The sequence below is a fragment of the Antechinus flavipes genome, chromosome 3 (assembly GCF_016432865.1).
Source record: "Antechinus flavipes isolate AdamAnt ecotype Samford, QLD, Australia chromosome 3, AdamAnt_v2, whole genome shotgun sequence".
Taxonomy (NCBI): Eukaryota; Metazoa; Chordata; class Mammalia; order Dasyuromorphia; family Dasyuridae; genus Antechinus; species Antechinus flavipes.
This window is the reverse complement of record NC_067400.1, coordinates 107,727,444-107,743,276: the sequence shown is the minus strand read 5'-3', so window position 1 is coordinate 107,743,276 and position 15,833 is coordinate 107,727,444.

The following is a 15,833-nucleotide window of genomic DNA, read 5'->3' as shown; positions in this document are numbered from 1 at the left end:
GCCTATGACTTATCCTACTGCCAAAAATGAAGTGTGTAGGGGAGGTAGTCAATTGCCTCTAAATTGTGCATATTTACCCCAAATATAAGATTTTGTATCCACTTCAAAGTAAGCATGCATTTTCTCCAATTATAGCAAATTATACTTTTAATTAGTATGTCTTCTGAAAAAAAAAAAGGGAAAGAACAGAATGACTTGCCTTATTTTGTCTCTATTTTTCCACACCCAAGAGAGTGGTAACCTTCCTCATTTAAAAAGAAATAACATGGAGTTTCATTTCTCTATATCTCTAAGTTACAATGCTGGAGTTCAATTTTCTTTTTTCACCTAAGGATGGCTTTCTTGTTCTGAAAACACCTTGTTTACATTTCTTATGTCTACTCAAGGCCACAGTGGGGTTGATGAAAAGTACAGTTCAAATTACAGAGGTCACATTATAGATTATCTGAGAAAAACTTTTTTCATGCCTTTCTCTGAGAACCTTATAATTTGGCCCTTACTAAAAAGCATCCTTTATAAAAAAAAAAAAAATCAGTATAGCCTTGAATTTGAACAAAGTCTGTTTGAAATATAAACATATAGGAGTCACAACAACAGTATCTAGTTGAGAGCAGAGTCTTTATCCTTGGTTTTACAGTATAAGAAGGTAAGTGCTAAATGTGGATTTTTGCAGTCTTACTTCCTTTATTTTTCTATATCTGCATGAATTCAAGATTGAAATTAAATCTTGTCTGGAAAAAAAAGAAAAACTATGGATTATATGTTATATACCATTCATTGTGCTAGAAATTAAAGATAAAATGACAAAAACGAAAGAAGTTCCAGCCTCAAACTTAGTAGGTGACAGGCACATATCGCGTGCTTAATAAATATTGATCAATTGATTAATTGACTTTTGACACAAGAAGCTTCTAAACTATCATTTTCATTGTACTAATGAAGTTTCATATTTGGGGCTGACTTGAGTTACAGAGAGAAATGATATTAGGAAGGAAAGAGCATATGAAGTTTTAGGCATAAGGAATTCTTTATCCAGGTGGAAACTGATTAATTGATCTAATTACTTGATCTGAAAAATAAATCAGATTTGGCAAACCTGTTCTGACTTCAAAGGGTCATAGAGGCTGAGGAGATCACAGTGATCATCTTGTACATCCTCAAAACAAACCATAAAACCTGCTTAAAAGATTCATAACAAGTAATCATCTCATTTTCACTTCAAGACTACTAATAACAAGGAGTTCATAAGCAGCCCTTTCTACTTTGGGTCAATGCTAATTAATTATAGAGGATTTTTTTTTTTTTGAGTTAAGAGCTGTTCATTTGTGACTTCACTAACTTGTCCTTTTTTTCTGTTCCTCAAAGCAAAGAAGAACATATGAAATTTTTTCATGAAATTTTATATTAAATTTTCACACGAAAAATCTTTTCAATGATTTGTTTGCATATAGATCTTTTATGGTTTATATGTAATGCAAAGAAGTATAATGTGTAGTAAGTTTAAAGATAAGTTGGAGACAAATTATGAAGGACTTTGAATGCTAAATAGAATATTTTGTATTTTGCCCTAAAATCAATGCTGAATCAATTGCCAAGTAAATAAAAGCTTTAATAAATCTTACTTGAGGGTAGGAAACAAAGGATTGAACAATTTTATACTAGGGTCCAGGTACTATGCTAAGTGATTTTTTACAAATATTATCTCATTTGAGCCCTACAACACTCCCATTGTTGTTATTCAGTTGTTTTTTTTTTTTTCCAATTGTGTCTGTCTGTGACCCCTTTAGGGTTTTTTTTTTTTGGCAAGATATTGGATTTGGTTTACCTTTTTTTTTTTTTTCTCCAGCTCATTTTACAGATGAAAAAACTGAAGAAAACAAGATTTAAGTGACTTGCCTAGAGTCACACAACTAGTAATCTAGTGGTCATTTAAATATGTCAAGTCCAGATTTAATCTCAGGAAAATAATACTTCCTGACGCCAGGTCTGGCACTTCATTGTGCCACCTAACCACCATGGGTGATATTATTATTTCCATTTTACAGTAAAGAAAATTGAATCAAGTATAGGTTAAATGACTACCTCAGAGTCACACAGCTAGTAAGTATCTGAGGGGAAATTCAAAGTCATGTCTTCTTGACTTCAAGCCCAATGCATTATCCACCATGTTAAGAATTGCCTATAACTGAACATTCTTCTACTCTTTCTTATCCTGTCACCATGGGATCTCCTCCACTCCCACACTCTCATGGCTCCAATTATCACCATTATGTAAATGAGAATGGAATAGGTCATCCACAATTTAGTGCTATCTTAACAGTTTTCCAATGCAATACTTTTCCTCCTCTATGGCCCTTTATAGACCAGATTACTTTTTATTCCTCAATTGTATGCCTTTTCCTTTTAGCTTTGATTACTTTGTACAAGCAATCCAACTGAATGCCTCCTCCTATCTCTGCTTGATTATATCCCACTTATCCTTTAAGACATAGGTTAATGGGAACTTCTACATCATCTTTCCCTAAAAGTTTCTGCTGAAAAGTTCCTTTATCTGATAGCATGGCACTTTAAATTCTCACATACTAATCACATTTAAATTTGTATCCTATTTTTCCCTGTGAAAGTTTTCTCTTTTTCGTTTAGATTATAGTTTCCTTAATGAAAATCTTTTTAAACAATTTCTTCTGTTTATTACTATTGTCTTTCTTCCAGTACTTATAGTATAGGAGTACAACAAAGGATCTAAGAATCCACAAGAAAAATTACATAGTATAGTGATAGGCTAAGAGACAGAAAGCAAGTAGGCTATCAAACAATGGAAGAGGAAGGTAGTAGAGAAAGCACATGATTATGTAATTGGCTTCCCTTAATCTTTCAAATTGTTTGGGTTACTGCATATGACCGATGGAATTTACCTTCTGAGATACAGCTGAGTAAAAAAGAATCTTTCTGGATTCCTAGATTTAAAGAAAATGTATCCCAAGTCTGTATGGCTTTTCCAGGGATTAAATTCTAATGTCATTTCTGTACCTTAAAATGACAGAGGATGTTTGAATAATACTGCTCCTAAAGATACTAGAATTATTTATGAAGGTCTAGAGTTTCTAGTACAATCACTCGGCAACTTCAGAGCTTTTTTTTTTTTTTTTCTGTTTAATTGATTCTTTTGAAAGCCTTGGGTCAATCTTTGGAACTGGAATCTGCCTTCAAGTTATTTTGCTTTTTGAGTTTCTTAACTACCTGAAATATCTTGTAGGACTGAGAATTATTGGTAGATAGTATAATTATATATTGATCAATTATAGAATATTCATATAGGATAATATAGTTTATTAATAAACTTGGCTTACATTGGATGCCTTTTTGCTTGTGTGAACACTGTTTAGTCCCTGAGAATCCTGGCAAACAAATTTTTGAAATGCTACCCACTCTAAATTCCATTCTCATATCTTTGGCACTATACTACTTACATTCCTTTCTCCTTCCTAAGTATTAATAAGTTGCAAAGAAAACAAACCCCACAAATTACTATATATAAATTAAAAAAAAAAAAAGCAGTTGGTCCTTTCAAGGAAAGCCTGTCTTCAGTGACCAGTCATTTTGGATTTGTTTAGAGTTGTTTTACCTTCATTTCCCAGAAGCCTATCGGTCTTTGTTCTAACTCACAGTATGCTTCCAGCCTAAAGCAACAAAATCAGAGCACAGAAAATAGTCTTCCTTACAGAATGGAAATCAAAGATAAGAATTTGAAAGTCCAGGCAGAGAAAAAAGAGGAATGTGAGCAACCAGCCAACCACCAAATATTTGAGTGGATTAAGAGCCATCATTGCAAGATGCCTATATGGAAGTTGGAGATTGACAGACTTGAGTACTCTTTGCTACTTTAATCTTAATTCTCTCTCATTCTCTCTCTGTCTCTGTCTCTGATTTTGTCTCTGTCTCTCCCTGTCTCTCCCTGTCTCTCTCTCTCTCTCTCTCTCTCTGTCTCTCTCTCTCTCACACACACACCCCCCCTACATACACACCCACACACATACACACATTGTGTTTTTGAGCTCTTCTTTTAACTTCATCGAAAGTTTTTCTCAAAAAGTTTCTCTTTGTTTTAGAAACAGACTTAGTTTCCTTATTAATAAAAGGTAGAGTCAGAATATGTGCACTTCAAACTCATGTTTTGTAAGAACAAAATTGGAGTGATATTGATTTAAAGACTGCAAAGCATTACAGAAATGTAATGTAAGCTAATTATAGAAATTATCTTTACAGAAAAAATGCAAATTGAAGAAAAGTATTCAAAATTACCATTCTCTGAGGGTTGGGGAAGTTTTATAATAATATATAATGACAAATTTTCTTTGAAATATTTTAAATTATTACAATTGTGACAAAGGTAAAATTTCAAGTGGCTCTTTATGCCATATGGGAATATGTGATTGTGTATTTACATGAATATTTTACACTGGAGTATCTAGAAAAGCAATAAATAATGAAATAACTCTGATGGTAATATCAATCTTTTCACAGAAAAAAAAAAAAAAAACTGAAACCAAGTTACAAGAAAGAAAACTGAACCCAAATAATGGAAATAATTAAGCGAATAAACTTTTTATATCTTGCATATGTTTAGTTCAGTCTCTCTCTCTTTGTCTCTGTCCTTTGCTGTCTCTGTCTGTTTTTGTCTCCGTCTCTGTCTCTTTCCCCCATGTCACATACTCTCGCTGGGTCTTAATTTCCCTCTAAGATGTGTTTTTTTTTTTAATTATGAATATAATTTTTTTTCCAAAAACATGCAATGATAGTTTTCAATATTCACCTTTGCAAAATCTGTGTTCCAAATTTTTCTCCCTCTTTTTCCTTCCCAAGACAGCAAGCAATCTGATATAGGTTAAACATATGCAATTTTTCTAAATATATTTCCAATATTCATCATGTTGCAAAAAAAAAAATCAGATCAAAAGGGGAAAAATGAGAAGAAAACAAGCAAAGAAACAACAACAACAGAAGAAAGATGAAAATACCAAGCTGTGATCCAAATTCAGTCTCCATAGCTCTATTTCTGGATGTGGATGACAGTTTCCATTGCAAGTCTATTGAAATTATCTTGAATCACCTCATTGTTGAAAAAAGCCCAATCAATCACAGTTGATCATCATATAATCTTTTTGTTGCTTTGTATAATTTTCTATTGGCTTAGATGGCTTTTAACTCAGTCTGTGAACCTATATTCTATGAATATAAAATATCACATATAAAATATATTTATATATAAATACAAAAATGACTTTTTGTGTATTCACATATATGCATATATGTTTATGTGTGTATACATATTTATGTTTGTCTTATACTCACACGTACATGAATATATATAATGCAGTCTATATATAATATAGCATATCATGCATATATTGCATGTGATATACATATAAATATACACTTCTACATATATAACAATATGTTTAATGTATATAGGTGTATGCATATATAAAAAGACATGTATGAGTATTTAAACATATGTGGATGTATATTGTATACATATACATACACACATCTATGAGAGAATATATTTTTCTACTTTATTAATAATTATTAAATTAGGATTAAGTTTTTTCTATTTCCTCATTTAGGAACCAGCCCTATAGGCCAGTTAGTCTCTGATGGACAAGATGAGATTGCCCAAATACTTCTTTTTAGATTGAGTATCTAATCTAGGTGAATCCCAGCCCCAAAATATCATCCATCTCCTTGCAGCTCTCTGTTGGAATTTAGGAGAAACCCGTTCATGAAGGAAAAAAAAACAACCAGAGAAATGGATTCCTCTGGACAAATTGCCAGAGGTGATTGAGTCTTATGATTTAGCTACATTCTCACTAGAGGAAGTTAAAGACTTTTAGCCTACCTCATTAATATATCTACTACTTCATTAATTCTTCACCAAACTGCACTGGTTTCTTCTATCAGGGACATTATCTTTCAAAAAATATGTGTAAGGCATTAAATATCTCCACTAATTGTCTTTGGTTACTGAGAAAACCATAGACCATCAATTTATTGAATATTAGCTAGCTTGATTTATAAACTGATTATTAATTCCCTAGAAACTTTGTCTCTTGGATTTTTCATTCATCATATATGTATTATATATTAATATACTAACTTCATATTAATATATATTACAATGTTTGTCCTCTGAGGCTAATTCAACTACCACTTGCTGTGTCTAGATAGGACCCTAGAGGATGTTTGAATAATAATGCTCCTAAAGATACTAGAATTATTTATGAAGGTCTAGAGTTTCTAGTACAATCACTCAAGAACTTTAGAGCTTTTCTTTCTGTTTAACCAATTCTTTTGAAGGCCTTGGGTCAATCTTTGGAGCTGAAATTCTGTTTTCAAAGTTGGAATCCTTTGTAATTTGACCACTTCATTGTTGGACTGTCTTACTCATGGATGGGCTTGTCATTTTATGTATAGATAACCCATAGAAAGGGCTCATTTTCTTATCGTAAAGGATATTAAAAGGAGCATATGTATGTATACACACACATACATATATAATCATCTCTTCTTATAAACATATGTACACACTATATATATATATATATATATATAATATATATATATATATATATATTATATATATATATATATATCATACATACACACCCACGCGCATGTGAACACACAGAGAGACAGAGAGTCTTTTCTCCAAAAATCAAAGACTATATTTTTTCATATTGATTTAGGACACATTTATACCTTACTTGTGTATTCTGATTTATTCAGTAACAATATTTGTCACCTCTGTGACAAATTGGGGTTGAGAGAAGGAATAAGGCAGTTGTGGAGGGAGGGAATGGGGAAAGACAAAAAGACAGATAAAGACAGACAGCAAGACAAAGATACAGACACAGAGAGACAGAGAGACAGAGTTCTGCCTGGATTTGCTTCTCCCTTTGGGACCAATGAAGTCTCTAGTTAAAAGCCTTCCCAAACTCATAGCATAATTCTTAGTTCTACTCTTCCCCTTCTAAGTATCATTCCTTTCAGTCTTATGCATAGCTAGAAGAAAACAGTTTGAGTAGTTTCTCTATGATCTGTGTAGCTGGTATTCAGAACAGATTAGTTAAATTCACATGGTAGTGTTTATAACAAACATTTTTCCTTGGGATGGAGGCAGATCAGGTGAACTATTTAGAGCATAGTATTTTCTTTCTTTTTTAACTTGATAATTTTTTATTCTTTTCCAATTACATGTAAAGATATTTTTCAACATTCATCCTTGTAAGATTTTGAGCTCCAATTATTTTTCCCTTTCTTCTTTCCCTCCCCTCTCTCCAAGATAGCAAGTAACCTGATACTGGTTATACATGTACAATCACGTTAAATGTTTCCACATTAGTCATGTTGAGCTCAGTACTTTAAAAGTTGGCAAAATACATTCATTACCTTTTTTATTCTCACAACAACATATTATTTTATAAATAAGAAAACTGAGACTCAGAGAGAACAAGTGATTTGCTCACAGTTTTATAGCTGCAAATTAGAATTTGAACCAGGTTTCCCTTGACTATAAATCTCTGCTCATTCTTAGGTACCATGTTGCTTGTCAGGCTAATTTCCCCCCAGTTAAGAGTGTTTGCAACAGTAGTTAGCTGCCTGATTTGTAACCCAAAGCCATTTAAAGTCAACACAATTTTATTAAGAATATACTATTTTGCCAGTAAAGGAACAAAGGTGTAAAATATCTCTTTCCCTACTACAGGGAGTTTAGAGACCTTTCACTTACTGCACGTGGTTTTGTAGCTCCATTTCCCTGATTTTAGGGATGAGGCTGCCTTACCTGAGCAGTACACAATGTTGCAAATGTTTTCCTCCTGCTTATTCCTTATGAAAATATTCCAATCCTGTGCTTGATTCTCTCTTGCTGCACAATATTTGACTACTAAATTTTGCATGGCCACTAAATATTGCATAGTGTTTGACCACTAAATAATTCTTTATTCTATTGATCATATTACTAAGTTGAATACTACTGTATTTAAAATCTTAAAAATAAACCACAAAACTCTAAAGTAGAAAACAAAAGGAAATTCTTTGACCTTTCATTTAAAGTGGAAAATTGCATCTTCTTGATTGATTGTATCCTTCTTCATACCCCTTTCTCTAGTAGTCCTATTGCCCCAAGCCATGTAAACTCTTCTGTGAAACCTGATTCCAGATACTCAAGCTGATCCAGTATATGGTACTCATACTTTAGATATGAAGATACTTGTTTGGTTATTTTCTTTCTAGGATCTCACAAAAAATGATCTGTGACTCTGTTAAGCTATACATAATCTCACAAATTTCAAGAATCTTCATTCTAATTTTTGTTCATTGTTGATTTAGTCGACTTTTAAAAAACCCTTATTAGCCTAATTACTTCAGTGATACTGCTTTGACGAAGTCAAACAGTCAAACAAACTGAAACTAGAGAATGCTGTAGTAGTAGTTATTGTTGCTGCTGCTTTTGTTGATTCCCTTGCCTTGGGCTCTGACTCAGTTTTTAGAAAACTACAATTGTAACAAGATGGGAAAATAAAACCAAAAGATGGGCTTGAGTAGACAATATAAGTGTTGTTGTGTCATAGTTCCTTTTTATTGTCCTGCCTCAGTTGCCCTAATGGACCTGCCTCAGTTTTCCTGAATTGTTCTGTCTCAGTTCCTTTAATTGTTCTGTCTTAATCCCCCTAGTTGCAAACCCTCTCCTGATCATTAGGATAGCTATAATTTAGGGCTAGTTACTCTAAGATTATAAATTGTAAATGTGTGAACTCAAGATAAGAGGGAGTTCAGACTTTCTGGCTCCTATTTCCGCCTAAATCATCAAGAATTTATGGTTCTCACCCTCAACCCTGTCAGAACAGGATTGATGGTCTGTTCTTGCTCTCAGTGCTCTGACTCCACCCTTGCCTTGGTCTACTCCTGTAGCTGAGAGCCACATGTATATATATTTCAGGGGAACTTCACATTAGTGGCTGGATGCTTTGAGACATCAGTCCTGGGAGCAACATGCCCCCAGCACAATCTCTCCCTCTCAAATAAATTATTAAAAACCCTCTAATCTCTATTTTGCCTCAGTTTCTCCAACACTACAGTATAAGAAAGAAAGGAATGGTGGGAATCAAAATTATAGGAAAAAAACTGGGGAGGAAGGAAGAGGCTATAAGAGGAGTGAGTTGGAAAATGTGATGGAAGCTGTGGAAGTCATCCAGATCCCCATGCTAGAGGGCATAAGAGTGATATAAAACTTATCAGGTATCTGTACATCTAAATCTCTTCAAAGATGTGAGACCAGAGATATATCTTCTGTGAATATTCCCTCCTTTGATAGAATCTGATAGATTTCACAAAAAAAAAAAAAAAAAGGCTTTTTAAAAACCAGCTTATATGAAAGGTTTGGCTTTCTATCTAATTAATTTTATCTTTTCTTATAAGCTAGAGGCACAATAGCATAGAAGATAGAAGGCTGCCCTTGGAGGCTAGAAGAGCTGGGTTCACATACTGTCTCTGATTTACTTACTGATTGCTTGACTTTAAGAAACTCATTTGATGAGGAAGCTAGTTGGTGTAGTGGATAGAGCACTATCTTTGAAGTCAGGAGGATCCCTGTGTTCAAGTCTAGCTTCAGACACTTATTTTGGTTGTGTGACACTGAGCAAGTCACTTAACCCCAACTGCCTCAGCAAAAAAAAAAAAAAAAAAAGTCATTTGGACCTGTCAGTGTTTTCATAACTCTCTAAGAGTGTAAGTTGGAGTTACTAATACTAATAAAATCACAAATCTAGTGGGATTTTTTCTTACCTCTTAAACAAGATATAATATTTAAATAAAATTATAATTTACCCCAGAAGAGATGAGGAGTTCCCAAAGAATGGGATTAACACCTAGGAAAGAAATTTAATTAATTTTTTTTCCAGCATAAATTCTCAAGCATGAAAAGGAATGATTCCCTAAACTAAAAACTCTATAGCCAGAGGCTAAAAGAAAAGACAAAGATTTTTAAGCTTACCTGAAGTATCCAGACAACATACAACTACTGGGAGGTATCTGACTTTAGAATATAACATTGGGTATGACTTAGAAGGCTTTGATCTGGTCAAAGTATAGAGGGGAAAGAGAATTTGATTAAGCTATAATGAGTAACAATTACAAATACTTGAAATAGCTTGGGATTTGGCTTATTTAGTTTTTGATTTATAAGAATAGATATATTATTTTAATAGTTGTCTTATTTTAAAATTATAAAACCTTAAAAAAAATTCTCTTTTAGCAGGAAGTCCCTTTTAAAATTTAGGAAAAGAAGATGCTTTGTATGAAGGACCATCTGATTGAGATAATTTACTGCTACTTACTAGAAGTATTCTCTAATTATAGGAAAGGTAACTAAGGTATTAAAAAATTATGTCTTGATAAGAAATTGCCAAGCCAAAGTTGTTTTTTAAAATATTTTATTTTATTTTATTTAATAATAACTTTATATTGACAGAATCCATGCCAGGGTAATTTTTTTACAACATTATCCCTTGCACTCATTTCTGTTCTGATTTTTCTCCTCCCTCCCTCCACCCTCTCCCCTAGATGGCAAGCAGTCCTATATATGTTAGATATGTTACAGTATATCCTAGATACAATATATGTTTGCAGAACTGAACAGTTCTCTTGTTGCACAGGGAGAATTGGATTCAGAAGGTAAAAATAACCCGGGAAGAAAAACAAAAATGCAGATAGTTCACATTTGTTTCCCAGTGTTCTTTCTTTGGGTGTAGCTGCTTCTGTCCATTATTTATCAATTGAAACTCAGTTAGGTCTCTTTGTCAAAGAAATCCACTTCCATCAGAATACATCCTCATACAGTATCATTGTTGAGGTACATAATGATCTCCTGGTTCTGCTCATTTCACTTAGCATCAGTTCATGTAAGTCTCGCCAGTCCTCTCTGTATTCATCCTGCTGGTCATTTCTTACAGAACAATAATATTCCATAACATTCATATACCACAATTTACCCAGCCATTCTCCAATTGATGGGCATCCATTCATTTTCCAGTTTCTAGCCACTACAAACAGTTGCCAACCCAAAGTTTAAAAAAGTTTAAAAAAGTACAAGAAACTACTTATTTTAGAAAGTATGCTACATAAATTAGAAACTTAAGCCAATTGTTAAGTTTTCTGGTAAACATATCTCATCTCCTATTTTTTCTTTAAATTTAAAGTTTTCAAAAGTGCTATAGAGATAAAAGAAAAAGTAATAGAATCTACTTGTACAAAAATACTTATAACAATTTTTTCTATGGTGGCAAAGAATTAAAAATTAAGAGAATACCTATAAATAAGGAATGGTATTAATTCCAGGTTGCCTATTTCAATGGGCTTGTATTCTACAGAGTTCATTATACTCAGAGTATATTATACAGAGTTCAGCTCATTATACAACAAGTTTTGTCCAGGTTCTAAACATGTCCTTGCAATAGATTTCCAATAATTAGGGGTTAAAATTTCAAAAGCCAAATTCTCTAATAACATCTTAACATAAAACAATGTAGACCCATAAAGAGTGCAAGCCCTTTTCAGATCTTTGATAATTTCTCCATTAAATTGAGTGTATTTTCTTTTTTTCTTGACCTGAAGATTCAAACTCTTCAATCACAGGGTATGCTTCTATTTTTAAATCAGATAAATCTTGTCCTTCATTTTTAGCTTTAATTAGTGCCCTTTGTAATCTGTCATAGGGAGTGGACAAAGCTCCTGCATGAATGGTGTCACTACCCTTCCCTCTCATTCTCCTCCCTCTCCCAGGAAAGTGAAATTGAAAGGGGAGGGTCAGAAGATGGGGAATGCCCCATGTTGTGAGCCAAAATGTAATGTTCGGGCTAGCTTTCTGGAGATCCTCCAGAAGGGCCTTGGTCTCAGCAGGATAGATACCACTAGAATGGACAAGAATACAGTACAAAGTCTTTATTGTCTCTTACACAGTCTGTGTCTGTCATAGTCTTACCCAGTGTCATCCAGCAGTCTGACAGTCTCAACCAGTCTCCCCCTGAGTCTGACTTTGTCCCTAGTTTACTTACCCTATTACAACTATGTCATTACAGTATATGAAATATATGTGAACTAGAGAACCATTATATCACCATACTAAAAACTAAGTATATATGTGAGCTAGAGAAGCATCATCTCATCAATTCCACTGAGTTAATACCTTGTTTCAAGTTTACTTCTCCAGAGTTCTGGCCCTCTATAGAATGTCTGAACATACATAATGGAATATAATAGAATGAATATCTCTTAATGAATTCTCTTAATATTATTCTGTTAGAAATTATGAAGGGAATGGATTCCAGAAAAACCTTGAAAGATTTATATAAACAGATACAAAATGAAATGAGCAGAGTCAGGAGAATATTGTACACAGTAACAGCAGTATTGTGAAAATGATCATCTGTGAAAGACTTAATTGCTATGATCAATAGAGTGATCCAAGACTATTCTCAAGGACTCAATGGAAATGAGAGCACAGTTATTTTATTTTCTGTATTTTTTTAGCTTAAAAAAAAGTCAAATAGAAATATCTTTTCCAAGACTTAACATGCACAAATGTATTACATTTCTTGTTTCCTCAATGGGTGAGGGAGGAAATGAAGAGAGAGGGAGAATTTGGAATGCAAAATTTAAAAATTGAATGTTATAAAAAAAATAAAGTGCTCACTAAATTACAAAGTTGTATAAATGTGAGCTACTATCTCAAAGGTTCTTGTGAGGAAATCTTAGTAAACTTTAAAGTGTATAAATGCAAGCTATTATAATTAAAATTGTTAAATAGGCCCTATTTCATAAGGTTTTTTCCCCCTTTAATTTATGAACTGGGAGAAAAAAATAGTTGAACTATTGAGAAACAAGTGAAAATTGTAAAAGTATAGAATGTTGAAAATGAACTAAGTTAGTTGAAGGTTATGTTTAATTAAAAGCATCCAGATGGTGTTGCTGAGGTGTTATTTTTACTCATCACAAAACTGTCTACCTAATGACTTAGTTTCACTTTTAGCACAATAACACAACAAACATTATTGAATCATTTTTTATTAGCCAACATCAAAATAAGCAGAACTCCTCAACCACAGAGTCCAAGAGAAATTAACAATGTTTGTTAGAAAGGCTGAAAACTGTGGTATTCTGCAGATTGAAATGTGAATATGAGTTTATTTTACTATGACTACATATACCATTTTACATGGAATGTCATTTATATTATGAGAGGAAGAAACTGCAACAAAGTTGTCATTTTATTTTGAGGTTAATACAGTAGAGATGAAAATGATGACTTGTAAATGTTTTCAATGAATAAGCTATGATAATTGGTTTAGTCAGTGAAACCATATGGAGTTTATGCTAAAAAGTGGCACAGGCAGAATATATAAACAGAGTCAAAAAAGTTTAGATTCATTTATGGATCAGAAATACTTAGCTGATTATCAAGGGAATTCACTATCTATTCTCACTAATCTCTTGAGATAGCTAGATCTCCTAGAAAGAAACTTTGCCCAACCTAACCATTCACTCTCCACACGAATATCTGGGTGCTACTTTTGAAAATTGAATATTGGTATAAATTACAAGTAGCACTTTTTAAATTTCTAGATAGTTCTATAGCTTTCTGATAATGTACAGAGAGACCAGTCAGAAATATCTGGATTTATTTGTGTATATGCATGACACCAAAATATGATTGACCTGAGACTAGAAAAATAAGCTGAGTTCTCACCAATCAGGCTCCAGGTGAGGAAACTTCTCTCAGTGCAGTGGAATAATTAATTACTGTACAACTTGCTTAAGATGCTGAAATGTTAAGGGACTTGCCTAGTAAAATGAAATGAAGTTATAAGTAGAATATTATATATATAGAATAAATTGAATATTCTATAAATAGAATAAATATAAATAGGCTACATGAATTATAAATAGAATTGGATGGATCAAAAGCATCATAGCATATTGGAGGAATTATATTTGTATTTGTGAGAACATGAGTTCTAGTCATGAATCTGTTTTTTTTTTTACTATCTGTGTGAATATGGAAAAATCACTACTCTGAGATTTCTCCAGCCTCTAAAATGAGAGATTGGACTAGATAGTCATATAGAGGGCTGAAATTCTTGAGTTTATGCACTGAGGTCCGGACAACCAAGCACTTAAGGCTAATTACCAATTGGCTAATACTCTCTAAGCATATACTTGGAAAATGGCCTTTCCCATTATTCTGTGCTAGCTCGATAATTGGTATATATGGAGAATTGTAGGAGGGACTAGGGAGTGGAATAAGACGAGCCAGGATCATTTTGGCGGTAGACGAGGAAAGAGGTCATGGAGAGTCTGCTTCCATCCAATTCAATCCTACCTCTAAAGACCAAAAATAAAGACTGAGGACTTTTGCTTATCCTGACTCTGGCTGATTCTAAGGTATCCAGGGTGCTAACATGCTCATCACATGATCACTAGGGTCCTTTTTTCTCTAAATCCTCTAATCACTGATTTGGAAAAGATTATAATTTATAACACATGGAAAGAGACAATGGAAAATAGATACTGTATATATGTAAGAGGAACATGAATTTCTGCACAATTGTACTAAATAAGCAGGAAGATGGAGAAGAATAAAGGATGGTGGAGACTGTTGTAATATGTTGAATGTCAGGAAGCAGATTCTTCTTCCTATGCTATTATTGTAGGGATATACATGTTGTTACAGGCTATCTTATCTAGCCCTATTTGTAACACTTACATCTTTTAAAGTTCTATGCTGACATTTTATTATCTACCAACTCTCATCTATTATGAACACTATTTTAGGAAACACCTTAAAGGTTCAAGTTCCACCTCTTTCCTCCTACCCACTCTCTATACATTTCCCAGTCAATTATTTTGGAAAGTTTTTAGCAATTGGTTCTTGAACACAATGAAATAGATACAACTTTTCTTGGTAAAGAATGGTAGAATATTTAATGAAAATATGTAAGCACAAGGACATTCAAAGAAATGTCTAGTTCCAATAAATATAGGATCATAATAGCAAAAGATCCAAATTAGAAGATATTTTGACTTCCGGTTAAGATGGCGGAGAGGAGGCTCACAGTTGCATAAGCTCCGCGCTTTCTCTCACTATCCACTTCATTACAAGCCTCTGAATCAATGCTTGACTGAAAAAAACCCACAAATAGTTACCAAGAGAAGCCATCCTTGAGATCCGCCAAGAAAGGTCTGTCTTTACTGGAGGGCTGGGGCGGTTTTAGATCGGGCGCAGGCGGCGGGCAGCGGCAGTGAGAGCACGGGAGCAGACTGGAGAGGGGGTGGAGAGTGATCGTAGCCGTTTCTGCGGGGAGAGCTTCGCTACAGGTTTGGATACTTTCCTCCGGCAGCAAGTCAACAGCCCAGCAGAGAAGCTAAAAACACCGGGGTTGAAGAATACAACCCCAAACAGCTGGAGTCTCTCAGGACCTGGCCGCCCCCCCCTTCCCCCCCCTCAGTGACTCAGCACGCTCTGGGATCTCAGAGTGCAGGCGCAGCACAGTCCTGCTAGTGCCTCACTGCTGCCCCCTGCAGTCTGTAGAGGAAGCTCGATAACACACCCAGCCCCCCCCCCCCCCCAAAGAAAGACTCCAGTTTTTTCTGTTTTTCTTTGGTAGTTTGTCTCTGATTAATAGACAGAATGAGCAAGAAGCTGAAGAGGACTTTAACCCTTGACAGCTTCTACACAGATAGAGAGCAGACTCTAAATCCTGAGGAGACTAAAAACA